The sequence below is a fragment of the Eubalaena glacialis genome, chromosome 6 (genome assembly GCF_028564815.1).
Source record: "Eubalaena glacialis isolate mEubGla1 chromosome 6, mEubGla1.1.hap2.+ XY, whole genome shotgun sequence".
Lineage (NCBI taxonomy): Eukaryota > Metazoa > Chordata > Mammalia > Artiodactyla > Balaenidae > Eubalaena > Eubalaena glacialis.
Genome location: NC_083721.1, coordinates 24,785,781 through 24,806,770, shown reverse-complemented (window position 1 = coordinate 24,806,770; position 20,990 = coordinate 24,785,781). Strand labels below are relative to the sequence as shown.

Here is a 20,990-nt window from a genome sequence, read left to right as displayed (position 1 = left end):
TTTATGTATGAGACATCAGTCTAATGGTAAATGTTCTGGTACAAGTCCTTTGCTGGCCAGTTTTACTTTAACTTTCATGTATTGGTATGAATATTCATAATATGTAGTAATTTTACAAATGTGCTTGAGTAGGCAGCAATAATTGCTGCAATATGTTGAGAGTTAAATTAACTTAAGAAAACAAAAGTGGCAGAACTAATTAAAAACCTGGAACAGAATGAATGGGGATTTTTTTCCAGTGGCTTATAAAATGTTTTGTAGCCAATTCATTTGTGGAAAACCATATTCTAATTAAGAGATTATTTTTGTTCAGGATGCATTGAATATTTGTTATATTTTTACTAATTATTTTGTCATTAACAAACATACAAAAATAATTAATTGAAACAAAGATCTCTCTGATATGCCTGGAAAAATTCTGCTTTTAGGGAAGAATAATAATTAATCAATAAGCATTTTTATTGTATACCTACCATGTATAAATAAATATAGTAAATGATGTGTGGGATTAACAACTAGCTAAAATACAATACTTGACCTAAGGAATAATACGATTTATTAGAAAAGATCTGATGCGTACAAAAATAAATTTCAGTTAATCTGTTAGAAGTATCAAGTTAGATTTATGAAAGTGATGAGGTTGGATATTGAATCATAGAGAATATAAGGGGAAGATTTAGGAGGAAGCATATTTTATGGAGAGAACATATGAACATGGCACTGTGGTACAAATGCAGTGTGTTCACCAAAATCACATTCTTATTCTTCCTTGGTACCCAGCAAGAGGAAACCACACTTCAGCCTCCTTGGCAGTTGAGTGTATCCATATTACTGAGTTTTAGCCTGGGGAGCATATCCAGGCCCTTGCATAAAACTGTCCTTCTACTTTCCTTCAAGTTCTTGCTGGAAGCAAAAGATTCAAAGCCGTAGAGACTGTGGAACCGTGTAATGGAAAGGTCCTGATTGCATGATGCTTCTGCTTGGAAAACACCATTTAGTGAATATCCATGACGGACAGTTATATGAGTGAGACATAATCTGTGTGTGTGTTAATTAAACCTTTGATATTTGAGATTTAATCTGTTATAACATCAGATGTTGTCCAACTCTAGTAAAGGGAGCATATTCAATTTTACTCCAGTTTGCACACATCATAGGTAAGATGGAGGAGTATAGTGAAAAGTAAAAGTAGGAAAATGGGAAAGCAGGTTGAAAGCTGATTATGAAGAGAACCAAATTCAGGAAAAGATAATTTTTGAATTTATTTTGCAGAGGACAAGATAAGGTGAGATGAGGTAGGATAAGATGAGATAAACAGAACTGATGTAAGCAAGATTACTCTGGCAACAAAATAAATGATAGAAGATGAAGGAAGAGGAGATCACCAAGCAGATCACTGTTAGAAGAACTAACCTACTCTAATTCCACAAAATGGAAGGATAGGTATAAAGTAATTTTAAGGGTAAAATTCACAGGCTTTTATAAAGGAACTTCGTAAGTTAGACAAAAAGAAAATCAGTCTGGCAAAGACTCAAGGCAGAACTTGAGAAAAAGGTAGAGAAGCTTGATGTAATAAATCACATTCAAGGTTGAAATCTAGTTTTGCTAAGGAATGGCCTAATGAAGACATTGACCTTTGATTCTCCCAGGCTCATTGTAGACTCTCAGAAATATTTTCATAGTGACAAAATTATGTCCATTGAATAGTCCAATGTCAATCTTGCTTCAGTGTTTTGTATAAAATAACTATTGATAAATATTTGCCAATGAAAACTATCTTGTTTGCCTTTAAAAAAAAAAAAAAAAAAGAAATGTGTTAGGGTCATTTTGGGCCAGTTACTTATGTATGATGAATAGGTAACAGGTGGCCAGAATCTCAAGTGTAGGGTGACTAAGAGAATGACCCTGGCTAGAATACCATGCATGGGACATCTTTATTTTGAAAAATGGGCTTTTTCTGATGGGAATGATTGAATCTGGATAGCATGGAACGTTTGAATTCTGATTATCTAAAGTCTGGTTTGAGTCAAAATCTTTGAATATTCATATAACTTAGCATTAAAAATATATCTTGTCTTTTGACAGTTCCCTATCAATCTCATCATCATGTGGTAGGAAATCTGCATAGAGAAAAGAATAAACAGAAAATTAGGACAATAAAGATGTGCGTAAGAAACAATGGAAAATCTATTATTAGTTCTGTTTTCTGGTTTAATTGAAGATACTAGGACAGACAAGTTTTGTCTTCTAATTGGAATATATAATTCATTGACATACATTGTTATCTTTCTTATATTTGGATTTATGTCTACTGTCTTACGTTTTATTTTCCATTTGTCTCGACTTTTTGCATTCTTTCTCCCCTATATTAACTCTTTTGGGATTAATCAAGATTTTTAAAACTCTTATTTTCTCCTCTACTAGTACTAATGTACACTCTTTACTCTTTGAGTGTTACCCTAGCAATGTGAATTCTTGACATATTAGATCCTCATTTAAATGAGGAATTTTACCACTTTTCAGATAATATTATTACCTTAAAACATTTTACCCCCTGAACATTTATGTGATTGTTTTAATTAATTCTATATCTCTGTATATTTAAACTGTATACAACATTACTTGGTTTTCAGTGAGTATTAACTGTGTAGTTACATCCCTGTTGCTCTTCATTTATTTCTACATTACTGTGTTTCCCTCTGGGACCATATTTCTTCTGCCTGAAGCACTACTTTAATATATTTTTACAACAGGTCTGCTAGAGCATTGCTCAACATTGTACCCTTCTATACTACAAGATTTATGAAGGGGCAGGGTTCTTTCCTCTTTTGGGGAGAGACCAACATTTAACAGATTACAGGTGAATATTGAAAATTAAACAGGAAACATAATTGCTAGTACCTTACTTTTTTTCTTCAATATTCTTTGTTCTCCTCAAACAACCAAGAGCTCCTCTCTTATACCACTCTTGGTTGATAAAGTTGTTTTTAATTTACTGATGAAAAGTTAAGCAACAAGAGGAGAAATAGTAGAAATAATTTAATCATAACTATGCATTTACTAGCATCTACCCATAACGGTAAAAATTTAACATAAAGGTGTTACACTTTGACCTTGGTTGTTCTTAGAGAATTCTTTGGCCTTCTTTGGATTGCTGTCATATAGAGAGGTGACTAAGTTTTAACATAGTATGGGTCTTGATCTTGGTCTGCTATAGAGAGGGACCTATTCCCAAGTCATGTAGGCCTTAGCAATGGCTTGAAGGCCAGATGAGTGACTGTAGTAGATGATGGCTGTGTAGAGTATATGAAGCTAACATTCTTGACATCGTTTTGTTCTTGGAAGCAAGCTATTTGCAGAGAAAATACATTCTGCTGATCCTTTCAGGAAAATTCTTCCTCTGAAGGGTTGGGAATTGAAGAGTATAGAGAGGTTGAATTCCACCCAGGTCCAGTGTTGTATTTCCTGGGAAAAAAAGTCTTTCTTTTATAATAAACTACATAGACAAATTAGATAATTATCAGTAATAAAGGTACTACCTTAGACTATTTTTGCAACTTAGGCTGCAAAGGAATGGAGAGTCAACCAATGTTTGCTTTATTTCTCAGTTAATTCAGAACCTGACCAGTTACAGTTACAAAATATATGTTATGTGTTGGTGGATACATAGAGTGAAAAGGAGAACTAATAAGGGATGAGATTCATTTTATTTGAAGTGTTAAGATAGGGGAAAAAGATTTTCAGAGGAAATTATGTCTTATTGCTATTTTATAAAATAAATAGGAGTTTTTAAGGAGGAAAAGGATAAATGCAGAGGAATTATGGCCAAAGAAATAAAAATATGAAACAGACCTAGATGAAATTTGGTGTTATGTGTATCTCAAGGCAGCTATGCCTTCTCTCTGCAAGAAAGTCCATTTTCTACCCCCATTCTCAAATCAGAAAGTGTATACTTTTTCAAAAAAATATATTTAATGATTTTATTTCTGAAAAGTTTTTTTTCTTTTTTTTAATGGTAAGAAATCTCTTGTCCTCTTTTATATATACCTGAAGCACTTTCTCTTCTCATTTCTAACAGGACCTTTCTCCAAATGTCGGTTTACATTTGTCTTGTGTCTTGAACTTCATTCTCTATATGGTCACTTTAGTCATTTAAATTATGCAGGAGTATCACTTTTCACAATACATACGTACAAACAGATAAGCTACCCTCTCCTTAGTCTGGCAACTTGTCTATCTCCCTGCTTACCCTCACACTCACACTTCTAGAAAAACTATACTTGCCGCCTCTACTTCCTCAGATACAGAAACTGGTCAATGCATTGTTTTTTTATCTTTTTGTTCTATTAAATTGCTCTGCAAATATATCCAATATCATACCAGTAGCAAAATAAAAATGGAGATTTTCCTGTCCTTATATAATTGTACTCTTCTAGAATTAAACACTATTAGCCATTTGTAGAACTTTATTTAACGTGTCAGTTTCCTTTCCAGGTATCCTGCCCTTCTCCCTTCACTTGCTGTGTTTTATATATTTTTTAATAATAGTGTTCTCTTTTACAGCTTTTCAAGTGCTGTAATTTTCAATATTCTATCATTAGTCAATTTATATCCCCATTACCCATTCTCCTTCACTCTTGTAATGGTAACTACAACATAAGCCTTATGAATCAAAATCAATTTTAAGGCCTTTTATCTTTTGTGAATTTTGTGTCCATGAAATTAATTCAAATTCATATGGGTATTTATGCTTGAATTTGTTGTATACATATCCAAAATTAAACTTGTTGTCTACCTGGTTTGCCTTGCTTTTCCTACTTCTATATCTGTAAATGGCACAAATTTCTTACCTGTTGTGACAACTTCAAATAGTTTCTCTATGCAAGAGGGAAGAGATATGGGGACATATGTATATGTATAACTGATTCACTTTGTTATAAAGCAGAAACTAACACACCATTGTAAAGCAATTATACTCCAATAAAGATGTTAAAAAAATAGTTTCTCTATATAAAATATGTAGACATATATTGTATTATAATGTGTGTATATATATATAATGTATAGATATATATATAACATAATTTTATATATATGTGTATATATATATATATAATGTGTATATAACACACTAACACATATATCAGTAACACTTTGGGTCCATTCCTGTGTCTATATTTATTATGGAGAGATCAAGTACTATCAGGATGTACTGGTTCATTTTCACTCTATTCTCTCTTACCTTCCACAAACTCCATTCAGTACACATGTTACTGTCATATAGAAATTCTTGATATTGTTAGGGACAAGGAAATAGGAAAAGAATAATCACATTGCATTAAAATATTCCCTGGTAATAGTGTTGTAATAAAGTTTATCTGTTGTTAGATATAGAAAGGTAATGCAGAATAAAAGCAAAATTCTCGTATTAACAGTCACATTGTCTTATATACTAGTTTTAGTTGATGCTCTTGAGACTGAAAATCACATACTGCCTTTTAACTGTAACTAAAATAATTTAGTTGTGTTTGCAAATTAATTTTCCTTTTTTCTTATAATTTGAAATAGTCCATTAGAATAATTACTTCCAGTTGAGGAAAGGAATGTACACGTTGTCCATTGGAATACAGTTGTACATTCAGCCATCTCTAGACATAAAATGCTGGAAAATGAAGATCTAACCTCATAGACATAAGACCTATCACCTTCCAGAATGCTGTAAAATTTAGTCAATCATTATGTTTATTATTATTTTATGTTCTCTTGCAATAATGTAAGCTCTATGACTTTGAGAATTTCTGTTTTGTTCTCTGTTGTAAAACTACTGTTTTACAGAACAGTGGTGGATACGTAGCGTATGTGTAACTTTTTCGAAAATTATTCGGTTATTGCAAACTGTACTTTTTAAATAGTTTGTTTATAAAAAAGGATAATTTACAAAGTAGACAGATTTTTCTTAAATATATCTCAGGATTTTTCATTTATAGTTATTTAATGTTAAGACTCATTCTGACAATCTTATTTTAAATTTTCCATTTTATCATCTAAACAGAAATTTACAAATGTTAAATCAACCATTCGTGTATCGGTCCACACTTCATTTTTATCTATATGTGTGTATTCCTAATTCAAAAAAGCTAAAACCATCAGTGGTATTATATGAAAATAGAAATTCTATTTCTAAAGCAGCTTGAAGTCCATGATTCTAAAAAAAAAAATGAATTTTCAAGACATGTGTTACCTTCGAACTTGGGAGAATCTGTCTTTTAATCTCAAGCGGAACAGCATGGTGAAAAGATACTAAAGAAAGATTCACTAGATAATTATTTTACTGTATACTTCAGAGACTTTAACAAGGAAACAGCTTAGAGTTTGGTTAGCACTTACACAGCAAGGATTATTTAAAAATATAAAATAACATAAATTCCTTTATAATTAGATGGACTGAAATATATCAGTTTTTAGTAACTTCTGTACTTATTAAAAACTAGACACTGAAATTTATCATTAGCTATACAACCATATATAAGAACAATAACTATGTCATAGTGATGTCTACAAATTTCAAAATTTTTATTTTGAATATACCTTAATATATGTGAGTGTGCACACACATAGGTAGGTATTTATTTTCTTCCTTTAAAATTTATTCTACGTTTTAGAGAAGTTTTAGGTTCACAGAAAATTTGAGCAGAAGGTAAAGAGAATTCCCATGTACTTTCTGCTCCCCTCTTCACATACACACACAGCCTCTCCCACTATCAACATCCTACACCAGAGTGGTACACTTGTTACAATCCATGAACCTACATTAACACATCTTTTTCACCTAAAGTCAGTAGTTTATGTTAGGGTTCACTTTTGGTGTTGTACATTCTATGGGTTTTGATAAATGTATTGACATTATCCATCATTATAGTAGAATAGTTTCACTGCCCTAAATCCTCTGTGCTTCCGTCTATTTATCTCTCCCTCCTCCCAAGCCCTGGCAACCACTGATCTTTTTATTGTCTCCATAGTTTTATCTTTTTCAGAATGCCATGGAGTTGGAATCACACAATATGTAGAATTTTCAGATTTGCTTCCTTCACTTAGTAACATGTGTTTAAGTTTTCACCATGTCTTTTCATGGCTTGATAACTCCTTTCTTTTTAGCACTGAATAATGTTCTGGTGTCTGGACATGTCACAGTTTACTTATTCATTCACCTACTGAAGGACATCTCGTTTGCTTCCAAGTTTTAACAATTCTGAATAAAGCTGTTATACACATCCGTGTGTAGATTTAAGTTGCAACCCTTTTGTGTAAATATCACAGAGTGCAGTTGCTGGATTATATGATCACGAGCATGTTTAGTTTGGTAAGACTTCCAAACTGTCTTCCAAAGTGCCTTTACCATTTTGAATCCTTACCAGCAATGAATGAGAGCTTTTGTTGCTCCAAATCCTTGCCAGCGTTTGATGTTGTCAGTGATTTGGATTTTGGCTATTTTAATAGACGTGTAATGGTATCTTATTTCTGTTTTAATTTGCATTTCCTAGTGACATATGATGTGAAGTATCTTTTTATATGCTTAGTTGCCATTTAGATAGATAGATAGGTAGATGTATATGTATATCTTCTATAGTGTGGTAGGTCTGTTCATGTCTTTTACCCACTTTTTAATAAGGTCATTCATTTTCTTATGGTTGATTTTTAAGAGTTCTTTGTATATTTTGGGTAACAATCCTTTACCACTTATGTCTTTTGCATGTATTTTCTTGTAGTATGTGGTTTGTCTTCTCATTCTCTTTGTTTTTCACAGAGCAAAAAATTTTCATTTTAATAAAGTCCAACCTATCAATTCTTTCATTCATGGATAATGCCTTTGAGGTTGTAACTAAAAGTTATCATCATGCTCAAAATTGTTTATATTTTCTTCTGTGTGTTATTTTCTAGGAGTTTTATAGTTTTGTGTTATACAGTTAGGTCTGTGATCCATTTTGAGTTAATTTTTGAGGAGAATGTAAAGTCTGTGTTTAGACTCTGTTTATATTGACCATTTCTTTATTGAGAAGAAATATATAAATTAATAGATTTTAAATAGTCTTTAAGACAGTAACTGCTTAATTTAGGGGAAACATTTTTAGTCAAATAAAGTCCTGGCATGTAGGGTGGCTGTAGTAGAAAAATAAATAAAACTTTCTTGTTTAACTGTTTTGCCACATGTTATATTTATACAGAATGATCTACAATATTGAAAATGAGCATTTGGGACAAATGTTTAATAAACCAACACACTGTCAAAGTAAAAATTATAATGTTATTTGATTAAATTCTAATCTTTTAAAGTGACATTTATACGTGACTAAATAAAAAGATAGTATTTTCATGTGATTTTAAGGCCTAGCAATTGTTTCACTTTGTTAGGGCTGCCATGACCAAGTATCACACAATGGGTGACTTAAATAACCAAAATTTATTTTCTCACTATTTTGGAGGCTAGAAATCTCAGATTAAGGTGTTGGAAGTATTGTTTCCTTCTGAGGACTGTGATAAAAATTTTGTTCCATGCCTCTCCTTAGCTTCTGGTGGTTTTCTGACAGTTTTTGGTATTCCTTGGCTTCTGCTACATCAGATCAGTCTATGCCTTCATCTTCACATGGCATTGTGTGAAGCCTAATGTCCCCTTTTTATAAAGACACCATGTACACAGGATTAAAGTCCCATCCTAATCCTGTATGACCTCATCTTTACTTAGCTAACCATATCTGCAGCAACCCAATTCCTAAATAAGTTCCCATTCTGGGGTATAGGACTTCAACATCTTGAATTTTTGAAGGACACAATTCAACTCATTGTGACAATAAGGACAACTTTGCCCCAGATACTCTCCTTACAAATCCCTGTGTAAAGTTGTGGTTAGAATATGAAATGGGGCTAAAACATATCTTGTGAAAATGATAAACTGAAAAGGTCTGCGATTCATCACATTACTTCTTTAAGGAGAAAATAAAGATGTTAAGGCATTAAAGAGCAAAAAATACAAAATACTTTGTTTCATTCAATTGAATATATTTCTTTTAAAATTAATAGTGTATTTAAAATATATTGTGTCAGTGTACCACCTAAAAACCGAAGAGTGCTGAAGAGTTTGTATTTCTTGCTGATAATAGCCAATGATAATAAGTATTAAAAAAGCAATATAGGGGAAATGGTGCTTTGTGCTAGAAGTGAAAGAGGAATAATGCAGAGGACTTCTGTAGACAGAGTTGAATTAAGAATGTCTCCCAGGAAAGTAGTTTCAATCTCAAAGTGAAGGAAAAAACTAGCAATTGAATGAAAATGACATTTTATCCCAGATATCTACTGCTAAATGATGGCTCAGTTTTTATAGAGAAAGAGTACAAATCATCAAAACAGTTATCAAAAGTGGCTGCTGGAATAGAACTTAATAAAAGTAGAGTGAAAGAGGAATTTGGAAAGAGAAAATGTCTCAAAATTCTACAAAGTTAATGTAATGACTGTTAAGTAAGATATTATTATCACATTTAAATTCAACATTAAGAAATTTGATTTTCCAGTTAAATTTAGTAATCTGCAGTTAGGTACCTTGTCTAAGTTTTCTTGAATTCACCACTTGCAAGTCTATCTAAAACCATTTCTGAAAACAGAATTAAACTTTTCAAAAAGTTGTTTTTATTTTAGAGTAATATTTCAATATGTAAAAACATTTTATATAAATGTTTTATTGTTTATTTTATTTGTATTTGCAGTTTCTAGGTAAATTATTTGCTCTATATTCTCTCCATATCAAATATATTCAAACACAGGACAGTATTTCCATAAAAATAAAAATGCTGGTGAAAAATGTGTCTGTTTTTATAGTCTATTCATTCAGCATTGTTGCTTATTCATATTCATTTATATGTTATTTTCCTGCATTTCCTGCAGTGGGTATCATGTCTCAAACCAACGGCTTCCAAAATTAATATTGAGTCCAATTCTTTTTTGTGGACTTAGGTGGAATTGATTATCATCCCCTTCAATACTCAGGGGTTTTTTTCCTGAATAAAATGCACATAAGCAAAATATTTAATGCCTCTGCATATAGGGCTAAATAAAGAAGAGACGCTTAAGAAGTTTATAAGATAAATGAGTGTGGCATGGAATGAATTAAGAATTTTAAGAATTAAGAAATAAGAGAGCAAATGAAAGAATGAATGTAGGAATCAGTGAATAACATATACAAGGCCACCTAACCACAAATTATGAATATTTTCATGTGGACTTACCAATTTTTATCGACTGGAATCATTACAGTGTATACTAATGAGGTGATTTTTAATGTGTGTATTGTTTAATTACTCAGAGTATTACTCTTGAAGAAGTTAACATAAAGGATAATATCAGGAGAGCAAGACCATTTTCAAATATGAAAACTCAGAGATCATTGTGATCTATCCCTCACTCAAAATATGAAAAAGAAAATTATACAGGAATGAGTTTATTTTATTTGAAAGATAAAAAAGATTTATATTTAATTAGCTTTTTGAATCACACCTAAGAAAATGTTTGATTCTTGCCTAAGATCAAGTCTCCAGTTTTTTAAATTCTTCCTAATACTTTCCGTTTTGTAAACTTTTCAACAAGTAGACACACATTATAAAATGTGTTGTAATTCAAATTCTTTATAGCTTGATAGAGCCATCCTTTCTAAACAACTTCAAAGGTGAATTATTAGAGATTTACATATTTCAATGGTATCTGATGCATATTTCAGTAAAAATTATATGGCCCTTTTATTTTGTCTGATATAACTGTTTGTTTGGGGTTTTTTTGTGTATTGTGGATGACTTCTAGTTTAATTCTTGAGCAAATGCCTTTTATTTCCTGGTTGTTTTTATTTCTTATTTCTGCTTTACTTGTTTATTTTTCAAATTTTATCTTGATAACTTACCTGAAAAAAATCACACTTGAATAAAATGTTATTTAATTGGTAAATGAAATATGAAGTTTCCTAATTGCCTTATGCAAAACAATGTTTACAAACAAACAAAATTTCATAGTCTTCATTAAGAAATAGCCACTTTTCTTTTTTGGTTCATTTTTACAGTATTACAGTTAATGGTTTTATGATGTGTGGATTACAGAACCTTCTGAATTCCTTAAATATTGCCCTTCGTAGTATTTATTTATTTATTTATTTATTTATTTATTTATTTCCCTGAAAAGAAATCAACCTGATGTTGGAGAGATAGATCTATGGGAAAAAAAAGGGAAACCCTAAGTTTTATCACGTGACAATTTTTAATGTTTATTTTTTTTTATTCTGGGAAATAACATTCAACTGGAAAACATTAGTGAGTAAAAGAAGAAATAGAAGCAGAAAAACACCAGAATGCAGAATTTTATTATCTAATGTTAGAATAATTAAGGACATGTGTAACCATGTTGTTAATGATTTTGAAGATTTTTTAATATTTTGAATCCTACTGTAAAGACTTTTTCCATTATATACTATTTGTTTTATTAAATCATGATGATATTACTGATTTCATTTTAATTCTTCTTATTATTCACAATAGATAAATTATACCCTTGAGTGGTCAAAATGATGTTATAATATTAAATCATTTAGAGATAATTCTAAATCACCAAATTTTATATATGTAACCAATATTAAGTATTAAGTTCCATAGGCAAAGTTAGATTTTTACTTGCACAAAATGTGGAATGTTAGTGAATTAGAAAATTATCTTATTATGAAAAATATAATGATGGTTTCAAGAAAAGAAGTATATTAATGGCAATTCAAGCATTTTATTTTTTACAATTTTTACAAGTAATGACTCTAAGGCTCTCTTTCACGTATGAGTATATTTATAATAGACTATTTGTATGAAAATTATTTTCCCTATTCTGATGTTTCCTGAATGATATTTCAATGGCTTGGCTGAGTCAAATATAAAACTCAAAAATATTTATCTATATCTCTTCCTACTTATGTTTACGTTGCCTTAGGCTAGAATTTGTTGTTGTGAGTCAGAGACAACTAAGTGAACTCCAATAAAGGTGTTCCCCTTTATATGGTAAGAGAACTCTTTAGCTGTAAATATAACCACCAAAGATTAGAAATATATAGTATTCAGTCTGTCTTCATGAGATCTGGCCTGTGACTAAGTTCTAGCAAATGAGAAGTGATAGAAAGTGTCACAAGGAAATTTCTAAGAACACTCCATGAAAGACAGTTCAAATGAAGACTTTATTTTCCTTTCTTCCTATTGCCTGGAGCTGTGGACAACATCTTTAATGAGGGATGAATTGTTGAGCACAAAGGAACCTCAGTCTCTAAAGGCTTCTGGACTTAGACACTTTATCACCATTAGGCTGTCTAGGTCTTGCCTATTATGAGGGAAAAATAACTCTGTCTTGTTGATGTCACATATTTTAGATATATGCAACTGAGGAAAAAACCTACCTTTAGCTTCTACACACTTGGAGTACACAATCTTTGTTATAGTTTACTATAATATATCTAACAAATATAATAGTAATCTCTGTTTCTAATTTATAAAAAGATGTTAACAATTAGAATCTTAGATGAAACAATCATGGCAGATACTGGATAGTGGATACGGGGTATTTCTATTAATGGCTCTTCTCTATAGATAGCCTCAGGGTACTTCACCATTCCTGCCTATACTTTTATAAACCATCTCTTCATTAAGGTATTTTAAATTACTCCTTCTGAGTGTACTGCCTGTTTCTTATCAGATACTTGTCTAGCGCACATGGATAACCTCTATGCCAGGAGCAAACGGAACACTGATAGTGGCAGCATTGATACAAAAAACATCACTACTGTTGGCATGGAATGGAGTGTAGGTGGAGGCAAGGAGTTAAAAGAAGCAGTAGTTGTGGCAGTTATAAACATTCTACATGGTCTAGCTTATTTTAACTTTCCTAAAGGGAGTGGAAGAGAATCAGTATAAAGGTCTTGAATACAAAATTTAGAACACATAGGAAAAATCAGAAAACTTGTTAATTGCAGCTATGATCCAAACCAAGAGACTTATTTTCAGTGATGCAGAATTGAAAGTCCATTAAACTCACATTTGAAGATAAATAAATAGGGGAAAGAGTAGAATACTGAGATATTGGATAAAAACATTTGGGCAGACACAGATGAAGGTGATAATTTTGATCTCCAAAATAACTCAGTGTTTCTTGTCTTAGAAACAGTTTACCCTTCTCTGTCTGAGGAAATTGACTTTCTCTTCATAAAATCCTTCCAGTGACTTCACAAGAGAGAGTTTCTTCATGAGGAGTTGCTTAGTCTACTCAAAATTCACAACTATAACTATTCATTCTGCCGTCGGCCTTTAAGACCTTTAAGAATTGGAACCCCAGCATAGCCCAAATGGAAAAGTACAAGAAGTGGTCTGGGACGAAGTAGACTACACACTAAAAGAATAACATGGCCTTGCCAATTTGTACCAGCAGGAGTTACAGGAACATATATGGGGGGTGGGCTAAGAGATGTTTGACCAAAGAGGACAAAATATGAGACTAGGCAGGCTGAATGTATTGATATGGATACACCAAATCAGGATTAGGGATGGGTTTAAGCAGCAGGTAATTGTGTGAACTAAGTTGGTTAATTACATTCTGAATTCCAATATGACCTTTAGTCAATGAGAAAGATACTATAAAATATTTCTGGAGTACTGAAGAAGAAATCCAAAGACTCAGGGAGAATAGAAATTTTATAGTGGTCATTTATGAGTAATCTGTGGACATCTGTGTGCCCTTTTCTGTAGGTGCTCTAATTTTTACACTGTGGGTCCATGTACAAACTGACCATGGTGGCAAAGACAGAGGCAGTTCATTAGCTCTAAAACATGGATTTCTCCTTGCCATGAATGATCTGTTTACCGTCACTAATAAGTGCCTAAACTACTAACATCCAGCCACAATAGAGGATCTTTCCTCAGGGGTAATAGCCAGCCACCTGCAAGAAAGCTGAATATATTGGACTATTTTATCATGAAGGGAGTACAGGTTTGTTCTCATGGGTTTAGATATATTCTGAATATTAAATCCCCTTCCTGTCTGCAATGCTTCGGCCATCATCATCGTTCATGATCTTACAAAGAGCTTTATCCATCAACATGTAATCCCATAGAATATCTCTGCTTAGTTATGGTAGAGTGAGTACAACAATGGGGTCAACATGTACAGGATTCATTAGTTTGAACACATAGTTAGAAGAAGCAGGTTTAATAGAATAATGGAATACACTAAAGACTTAGTAATAGGACCCATGCCTAATAGGTTAGATGTGATGACGTCTACTCCTTAGCCAAACAACATGGGTCCAAGAACCAGGCAGAAGACAGAGATGTGGTCCCTTTCACTGTTACAACTAATTATCTCCTTAAGATATTTTTCTTCCAAATCCTGAATCAAATTGATTGGAGTGTTTGGATGTTTTGGTGCTCAATGAACAACTATTTCCCTTAGGAAAAGTTTCATATCTCCAATGGTTTGGAAACTGATGCTGACTCCTCACTCACTCACTAACATTTTTGAAATCTCATACCACTGAACCAACAGGCAGAAAAAGGGGTCATTGTACTTACTAGCCAAGGTGAATAATTCTGATTACCAAGCATGAACTGAGATGCTGCTTGTTGAGAAAGGTCATCAAAAAGACATGACCGCCAGTTTGACCTGCAAGCTGGACCAGAGCATTTGGAGGCTGTTCATACCACCATCCCCACCCCCCCCCCCCACCTTAGAATGTGTGCTCTGCTTGTCTTCCCCAAGCTGGAAGCTACCCAAAGACACAGCTTTGAGATAATGGTAATATGGTGTTGAGACCATCTGGACTGTGTACATGATTGAACCCAGTTAAAGCGTCTGTATAAACTTTTAAGATTTGGTGGGTAGGTGCAAAAGTTACTGGTCTTGCAGCTGCCCAAGACAAGCCTTGAAAGTTCCCTTGCTTCTTGAAACTGCCACCTACCAATCTAGAGTGGGCTGCCTCTTTCTTAGGTCTCTCCCTGCCTTTCATGTACAGGGCAGGTTTCAGATTACACAAGGGAAGCTCCTGAAGAGGTTACAAAATGGGAGCAAAGAGGACCAGTAGGAATCCACTAGAATTCTTAATATTCCTTTGCTCAGTAGACTTGGCCAATGCAAAATTACTTCTATTATGGCAGTAATGAATTAGACCTAGATAATTCAGAAAAACATAATTTTTGGTCACCCTCGCCCCAAGAAATAACCCATTTTATCAGGTTTCCAGCAAAGAATTTAAAAAATGGAATAGATGGTTAAGAAAAATAAAACTATAGTTATCAAATTAAGTCAGGTTAAGCTACAGATGTGTGGTTATGAGGAGTGGAAGAGTTAAAAACGCCAGCTGTATTTTAAGTTAATTGTCTTTGTTCTTACTTTTCCCAAAGATTTAGAAGTCTTTGGAAGCATGACAAAATTGTATCAGCTTCACAAGGATAAGTAAGCTATGGTGCTTTATGCATCCTATTTTGAATATAGACACATATACAATATATTATATATAATATATATTTCTATATACAGATGATATATAGCACAAATGTATGTATATATATATATTCCATATATATTTATATAATATTTTAGTTCAATGTTTAACCTAAACTCTAAAATACAACAATAAAATGAGGGCTCTGGCTACCTGATTTTCTTTCTTCACTAAGAAATGTTTTATAACATGCACTTTAGGTAAAAAGTATAATACTAAGAGAGATTTTAACCACAAGAATAAAACAATGTATATACACTATTATATTTTACTGAAATTAAAATAAGACTGTTAAAACAATATTTATCAAAGTTCTCAAGTTCAAATGAATAAAGTTTTCATCTAAATGCCAACTCTGAATTTTTTATATTTATTTCTATAGTATTATGTTAAGAAAACTTTTGAAATTACAACTAGGCTTATCATCAAAATATGAAAATTAGTCATGGGTGATGGAGAAAGCAAAGGTATTTATATTTTTACAGGTATTTTTGATTCCTGTCTTTAAGTTTATTTAAATATTCATAGTTATGTGATATTTTTTACCCAAAACTGAATCTAAGTATAAATATCCTAATGTACAAACAGATCTGAATATACTTTCTGTTGTCCCAAATAGTGGGAACAACAGAAATGGCTTAAACAACTTTCAAATAAAACATGTTAAAGATACAATAGGGGGTTAAAAGGTAAAAAAGGTTAAAAATTTTAAAAAATAAACAACAAAACCTCATCAATGAGTCCAGAAATTGGATTTGAAACCTAAGCATATTTCCCATAATCTAAGAGCCACAGGGAAGTTCTCAGTGGGTATATATAGAGAGTACATGCACTGAGATCAAAAACATACTTTTAGTAAATGAATGTATGTCAGTTTCCCAATATTTAAAAGCATTGTTTCTTTGTAGCCAAAAAGTGACTTCATTAAAAAAATGATACAAGATAAAGGAGTGAAAAAATTTGAAGAACTCATGTGTGAAATTGTATGTTTTTTATTCCAGTGTTTCTTGCAACTAAAGCACAAAAATTATTTAAAAAGCAACATCATATTTTGTTTTACATGTTTGTTCATCTTTTTATTAAAAACAAGTTCATTCATTTTCAACGCAGATTTATTCTTCAACCGAATATATAGAAATATGTCATTTATCCTGTGATTCTTTTGTAAGTGATTTTGGATATTACAGTAGATAGTAACTTTCCATTATTTTAAGTAATTCTTATTGAAATATAACATTAATACAGAAACTGAACAAAAATCATAAATATACAGGTGGATGGATTTTTATAAAGTGAATTCTCTATATAACCAGCAGTTAGTTCATGAAATAACACGTCATGAGCTCCCAGAAGCCACTCCCAGGCTCCCTCCCAATCACTGACAATTCTCCACCAAGATAATAACCTCTCTGATGTTTAACACCATAAATAGCTTGGTCTGTTTTTGTATGTTGTACAAATGGAATTTTACTGTATGTATTCTTTTGTGTCTGGCATCTTTTACTCAAACTTGTTTGTGAGATGCATCCAAACAATATTTATTTTATCTCCTTATTATGATATACTTCTTTATATAAATCTACAAAAACATATATATACATATATAAATATGCGAATATGTATACATATATAAATACACACACACAATCACACTTAATGGGTTTTTTTAAGTTTTTATCTATTTCAAGCAGTGCTGCTACAACACATACTGGGGAATGGAATTGTCGAATACTTAGTTCTAGTAGAGGATGCCAAAGAGTTTTCCAAACCAGTTGGGCTGACTTAAACTACCATCATCAGCATATAAGACTTCCAATCTGATATCAATATTATCAGTCTTTTCCATTTCATCTATTTTAGTGGTGGTATACCGAAATTTAATTTTATTTTGCAGGTTCCTGCTGACTAAAAAGTTGAGTACTTTTTCACATGTTTATTAGCTGACTCATTTTATAAGAATCTCTTACAGTGTTTACATGTTTTACATGTTTTGATCTATTGGGTTGTCTGTTTTGCTTTGAATTGTGTCCCACAGAAATTCATATGTTGAAGACCTAACTCCTAGTACCTCAGAATGTGTCCTTGTTTGGAAACAGGATTCTTGCAGATATAATTAGGTGAGATGAGGTCCTACTGGTTTAGGGTGGACCTTAATCTAATATGCCTGCTGTCCTTATAAAAAGGGGGAAATTTGGACATACATACAAGGGAAAATTGCCATGTAAAGATGAAGATTGACAGCAAAGCATCAGAAGCTAGGAGAATGATATGGAACAGAATTCTCCCTCACAGCCCTTAGGAAGAACCAGCCCTACTGACACCTAGATCTAGGATTTCTAGCCTCCAGAACTGAGACGATATTTTTCTGTTATTTAGGCCATCAGTTTATGGTACTTTGTTTCAGCAGCCCTAGCAAATTAATACACTGTCTCATTGATTTGAAAGAGTACAATATATACTCTGGGTTTTAGTTGTCAGTAATACGAACTGTAAATTAACTTGCCTATTCATTCTCTTAATATCTTTTGATGAATAAAAGTTGGTTAGATTAATGTAGGTCAAATTATCTTTCTTAGCCCATATAATGCATATTTCCTTATATTTCCTTACCTCAATATCATGAAGACCTTAAATATCAAGATATATATTCTTCTAGATAATATGTTATATCTTTAAGTCTACAATGCACCTAGAATTGATTTTTGTGAATGCAGTGAGTAATTAGGTATACATTATCCAGGTTATGAAAGTGATCTTATTTATTTTATATACTTCTCTAATTCAGAATACTCTTCATTACATTTTACTATATTGAAAATTTAGTATGTATGCATCTATTTCAGTGCCTTAAAATATTTTGAAAGCAATATTTTGCTAATGGTTAATGAACTTTTTTTTTTTTGGCCACGCCACAGGGCATGTGGGATCTTATTTCCCCGACTAGGGGTCGAACCCGTGCCCCCTGCATTGGAAGCACAGAGTCTTAACCACTGGACCACCAGGGAAGTCCCAAACTTTCTCTTAAGGATGAAATGTTTAAAAGGATCTGTGAAATAACTTACACTTGTTTGTTATAAAATAGTTACATACAGGTGCATTTGTCATTTTAGTTTGGCAAAGTCATTCAGTTTGAGAAGCAACAAACATTATTAGGTGCCTTTAGTTTGCTAGGTACTTTAACCAATGTTACTTTCATTTAATACTCAGAAATGTTTATATCTGATATTTTGATAGGCACCAAGTTTCATATTTTTTTAAAGATATTTTTGATGTGGACCATTGCACCCCCTGCATTGGAAGGTGAATTCCCAACCACTGGACCACCAGGGAAGTCCCAAGTTTTATATTTTTAAGTGACTAAATCTAATACAATGAAACAGGTTTACTAAAACAGGTCAAAAGATCATACAGGAGATAAGGTATAAAACTAAAGCATGAGGAATGCTCATCATTTACACCTGATAATGTACACCCAAGGGCTGAGAATCTCGCATCTCCTTCAAATTCAAACTGCACACTTTGTCTTTGTTTTTGTTGCTGTTGTTGTTTAAGGTTTTTAGTAAGCTAACCCCAGGAGTCTGGTGGGTCTGCCCTGCACTGGACAGTGCGTGCCGCCAGCCTGTGTCAAGCTGGGACCCAGCATCGCCAGCCATCTCTGCCACATCTGGGCTCCTCCTGCGCTGTCCCTTCTCAGCATGTAGTTAACTTACTTGACAGTGTAGGCAAGGCTGCAAACTCAACGATAACAAACAAGGTCACTGGGGCGCCTTCCAGGACCTTGGTGCAGATTGGCCTGCTTTAGCCCAGCAAGGTTAGGCCCACCCAACCACATGGAAGAGCTGAAGCCCCTTCTGGCCATGGTGTGTGTCCCTGTCTGTCTGGAACTGTGTCTTGGAAGGGGAAAGTCTGGGGTCTGCTGCTGAGTTCGTCTTGTGCTTTATGTTTTTAATTTCCTACATGACTTCAGCAATAATTCACAAAATACTTTGTCTTTTAGTTAAACATTAAACTTTGTGCTGCCGGTTGTCTTTTGCTGAAGTCCCACGTTTCTGTACTGCCCAGACAGGATGGTGGAGATGGACTAGGCTAGGTTGTCTGTGGGGAAATCCATGATGAAAAGACTCAGCTTTGTATTGCACTTAAATTTTCCACTGGGAGTTGTATAAATACTAGGAGGTTTACAAGAAAATTCTCTGGAAAAAAATTAGTTGTCCATGATAATAGCTACTTTCACAAGGAGTCATCTCAGGACTTTGACGCATATACAGTAGTCCTTTGGTATCTGCCAAGGATTGGTTCCAGAACCCCACAGAATCAGGGGATGCTCAAGTTCCTTATTTAAAATGGGGTAGTGTTTGCATATAACCTATGAACACCCTCCCCTATACTTCAAGTCATCCCTAGATTATTTATAATACCTAATATGATATAAATACTGTGTAAATACTTGTAAATACAATGTAAATACTATGTAAATAGTTGCCCCCATGGTGGCAAATTCAAGTTCTGCTTTTTGGAATTTTCTGGAATTTTTTCCCCAGTATTTTTCATTTGTAGTTGTTTGACTCTGCCATGCATAACCTTATGGATGCAGCTGAACTGTAGTGCCATTCAAGAATATTGGAAAGGAGGAGCTCAGCGCACATGTAAGGTACCAGTCTTTCTAAATTAGAAGATAGTCCTGTTTCAGTCTCTGGGTTGCTGTTGTTGGAGCTCTCTTATTGCTGTATTGCTGTCTTTGCTCATCTCTCTCCATTGCCACTGTCCTCAGGCTGTCAGTGGTAGGGCTTGGAACAGGGCCCCAGCTGGAGAGCCACACGGTGCTGGGAGCAAGTCCAAAGCACCACTGCAGTGCTGCCACCTCCAGATTCATAGTTTTGCAAATGGGTATCCAATGGACCCACTACACTACCAAAGCCAAATTCTTCCCCATTTCACTGTATATCAAATTTTTAATGTCAGATTTCTGGGCACTTTATTGTATTCTTCTTGTCTATTTCTGAGCTAATCGTGTTACAGAACCAAATTTGGTTCTCATGCCTGCACGCAATAAAGCCAATCTACTGACACTGGGTTGTGCTGAAGGAAAGTGCAGCATTTATTACAGGGTGCCAATCAAGGAGTCCAGGCAGCTAGTGCTTAAAAGACCAGAATTCCCTGATGGCTTTCCGGGAAAGGTTTTTAACCAGGGTGAGGGAGGGATTTGTGGGGCACACGATCAGCTTGTGGACATTTTTCTGATTGGTTGGTGGTGAGGTAGTCAGGAACCAACATCATCAACCTTCTGGTTCCAACCAGTCTGGGGTCTTTGTGCTTGTGGTCAGAATACAGTTAACTTCTTCCACCTCGTGGGGGTTTCAGTATCTGTAAAACAGCTCAAAGGCTATGGCTCAGAATGTTATCTATAGCCCTTGAGGAGGAACTAAAGTCCCTTGAC

General features: G+C 33.4%; 1 pseudogene; it reads right to left on the bottom strand.

Annotated features, from left to right (window-relative positions):
- Positions 1-17,291: 17,291 nt before the first annotated feature.
- LOC133092935 (ubiquitin-conjugating enzyme E2 J2-like) lies at positions 17,292-20,426 on the bottom strand (annotated as a pseudogene).
- Positions 20,427-20,990: the final 564 nt, after the last annotated feature.